This window comes from Nannospalax galili, unplaced genomic scaffold, assembly GCF_000622305.1.
Source record: "Nannospalax galili isolate Female #2095 unplaced genomic scaffold, S.galili_v1.0 scaffold100, whole genome shotgun sequence".
Classification (NCBI taxonomy): domain Eukaryota; kingdom Metazoa; phylum Chordata; class Mammalia; order Rodentia; family Spalacidae; genus Nannospalax; species Nannospalax galili.
The window spans coordinates 5,960,048-5,963,891 of record NW_008352891.1 but is presented as its reverse complement, the minus strand read 5'-3'; the positions used below and the strand labels follow the sequence as shown (position 1 = coordinate 5,963,891).

General features: G+C 40.7%; 1 pseudogene; it reads left to right on the top strand.

Annotated features, from left to right (window-relative positions):
- The first annotated feature begins 217 nt into the window (after positions 1 to 217).
- LOC103747672 lies at positions 218 to 2,377 on the top strand (annotated as a pseudogene).
- Positions 2,378 to 3,844: the final 1,467 nt, after the last annotated feature.

Sequence of the window (3,844 nt, the reverse complement as noted above, 5' to 3'; positions counted from 1 at the left end):
CTGTCAGTGAAGAAGAGAACATGATTTATAACTCCCATATCATCCATGGGGAATTGAACACCAATGAGAACCAAAAAGTTGGAAAAAAAAAAAAAAGCAGCCACTATACTAGTGTGTTAAAGCTTGTTAATGTACACTCTTAAAACCCCTAAGAGAAGTTAATTTTCTCACATTCTCATTGATGAATATCTGCAAGAAAAGACCCAGGGGTTAAAACATGCTGCAGTGCTCCATAAAGACTGTCAGCCATGTCCAGTCTGCCAGGGGACCATACCCCCTCCATGCTAGATTATCCCGGGCTGTTCCTGACACCTGTCAACAATCACTTTCTGATCTGCAGGTCTGCACTTATCACCTGGACTCCATCGCCCTGGCTTCTCTTTCCCTTTTGTCCCCTGGTACAGTATTGATGATTTATTATACTCCTCTTAAAGGTCCCTTCTCAAAACCCTTCTGTAATTCTCCTGGATGGACTTAAAAATATTTTATTTATTATTTTTTACAATTATTTTATGTATATGTGTAATACCCGCATGCATGTAGGTGTGCCTGTGTCACATGATGCCTGAGCAAGTCAAAAGAGGGTATTGGGTCCCCTGGAACTGGAGTTACAGATGGTTGATAGCTGTTATGTGGGTGCTGGGATCTGAATCCGGGTCCTCTGCAAGAACAGCCAGTGTTCTTAACTGCTGAGCCATCTCTCCAGGCCCCAGGATGGAGTTTTTCCTAAAGACCCAGGCTGGCCTTGAACTCATGATCCTCCTGCCTCAGCCTCCCAAGTGCTAGGACTATAGGCATGTGTCATGTCACCACACCTGGTTTGGGGGGACTTTTAAAAATAAATATTAAAGCTTGGCAGTATCTACTAAGCTGAGCATATGCATAGTCTGACTCAGCAATTCCCCTTCTGGGTTTAAACTCCACTGCCAAGAGATGAGCACAATGTTTAGAGCAGCCATGGCTTCACCACATCCCCACCAATAGGATAGTGAATAAACACTCTTACAAAGTGGAATGCTATATGGCAATGAAAGTAGACAAGCTACCACTACACCCAGTAACATGACTCCCACAAAACAAAGGTGAATCACAGAGCCAAGCACGAGGGCACACATACTGTGATAGTATTTACTTAAAGTTCAAAACCAAATAAAAAGAGTCTCTAGTAACAAAAGTCAGGAGAGTGGGGCCACCTTTGGACAGGGTAAGAACTGGAAGGGAGCCCAAGGAGGCTCTGGGGTTGATAACTACGTAACAGTATTTTTCTTAACATGAACAGTGATTTTCATGTATTTATTCACTTTGGAAAAATTTAACAAGCTGTACTGTATACTTACAATTTATGGGAGATTTTGTGCATGTTTTGTGTACTTTGATTTTTAATAAAAATTGAGTTTAAAAAATAAAGGTAAGGGGCCGTGCGGCGGTTCGTCAGCGCAGTGGCTGGGGTGAGGCGCCACGGTATCATGAGACGCCGGTGTTTAAGAGATTACGGCATTTGAAACCCACAATGTTAAAAAAAGGAACTTCTCTAATAATATTGAGGATCATTCCATTGCTCTTCCTAGAAAGAGGATCTCTAATTTCACTAAGAACATGAAGGAGGTTAAGAAATCTCCAAAAAAGTTGACTGCTTACATAAGTAGAACAGTTGGACAAGCTGTGAAAAGCCCAGATAAACTACGAAAGGTGCTCTACCACAGAAAGAAAGTTCATCATCCCTTTCCAAATCCTTGTTACAGAATCAAACAGTCCCCTAAAAGTCGGGGCCGTGACACGGCAAATAAAATAAACTGGCTTGTGCAGGCCACCTGCCTGAAAAATTGTGCCATGATATTCGAAGATTTTTGGTTAATTGCAGTGATGCTGGTTCTTCACAGACAGAAAGCCCATCTTTAAAATATAGTGGGGTTTTTTGTGGTTTTTTTTTTTTCTTCCCCGGAGGTTTTTCAGAACCGTGAAACAATGGCCCAAGCTTTGTTCAGCAGGAATTTGAGATTGAATGTAGCTTTGACTTTCTGGAGAAAGAAGCATAAGTGAGCTTATAGATTGCCTTCTCCTTCTAACCAATAGTTTACAGAAAGAAAAGCAATATATCTCACTTGGCTGCTGTGTAGACTTAGTGCCTCTAGTAAAGTCTTTACTTAAAAGCAAATTTGAAGACTGTAATCGTTGGCTTAAATTGGCTTCAAACAGTAATAAAAAGGTGGTGGTCAGAACTCTCATCTAAATTAGAAATTATAAGTGATGGAAATATTAAAGTTTAAAAACAACAATTAAGTGGATTATGGGAACAGGAAAACCTCTTACTTTGGTTCCAGGATACACTGGTAATATAGCTAAGGAAGTAGATGCTTACTTATTACAGTTGCACTGAGAGATTTCACCTTCTAAAGAGCATTTGGTTATTCAAAACATTGCTGGATTATATGCTTTCCAAAAGTAGGTCTCTTCTGAGAACTGTGTACCCTGGAAGAAATCAAACCATTTTTTCTTTTTAAAAGTCACATAATAAAATGACTTATGAAATCTTCTTCACATTGAAGTGGAAAAATATCCAGATGGAGCGGCTTCAACTTCAATGAGGTGAAAGTGCACTGTGGAGACTATTGGCCTTTGCTGCATGCAAAAGGTGACTATGTATTTGAATGAATGTTTAACTGGAAATGTCCATGGAGTTGGTTAATTTATATTCACTTTTTATTGTATATAGATTTCTAGTGTTTTTCATTTCTGTAACATGTAAATTTACTTCGAGTAAATTTACTAAATATTTCTTTAAAAAAATAAAAAATAGGGGCTGGAGAAATGGCTCAGCGGTTAAGAACACTGGTTGTTTTTGCAGAAGACCCACGTTCGAATCCCAGCACCCACATGGCAGCTAACTGTCCATAACTCCAGTCCCAGAGGATCTGGCAGCCTCTTCTGACCTCCATGGGCATTGCATGACATGGGTGTACTTACCTACGTGCAGGCAATATACGCATACACATAAAATAAAAATAATAAAATTTTTAAAAATTAAAAAATAAAGGTAAGGGGATTGCAAACATAGCAGAGTTGGTAGTGTGTGCCTAGTGTGCTGGTTTGTTTTTATTGTCAACTTGACACAACCTGGAGTCACCTGGGAAGAAGGATCCTCAATCAAGGAATCTCCCAGATCATACATGACCACATCATGTCTGTGAGAGATTGTCTCGATTAATGATTAATGTGGGAGGGCCCAGCTTGTTGTGCGGGGCATCATCCCTAGGCAGGTGGATCTGGGCTGTTTAAGAAAGCTACCTGAGCCAGGCATGGTGGCACACGCCTTTAATCCCAGTACTTGGGAGGCAGAGGCTGGTGGATCTCTGTGAGTTCAAGGCCAGCCTGGTCTATAAAGTAAGTTCCAGGACAGCTAGGGCTACAGGGAGACCCTGCCTCAAAAAGACCAAAAAAAAAAAAAAAAAAAAAAAAAAAAAAAAGAAAGCTACCTGAACATAAACCAGGATGAGCCAGTAAGCAGCATTCCTCTGTGGTTTCTGCTTAAGTTCCTGCCTTGAGTTCTTGCTCTGACTTCCCTTAATGATGGAAAGTCACCTAGAAGTATAAGCTAAAATAAACTCTTCCCTCCCCTAAGTTGCTTTTGGTCATGGTCCTTATCATAGCACCAGGAAAGCAAACCAGAATACCTAGTATGCAGGAAGCCCTGGGTTTGATCCCCAGTACTGTATAAAATCAGGCACCTGACATGGTAGATCATGACTACAATCTAGCACTAGGAACATAGAGACAAAAGAAGCAGAAGTTTAAGGTCAGTCTTGGCTACTTAGCAAGTTCCAGGCCTGCCTAGGATACAGGCGAC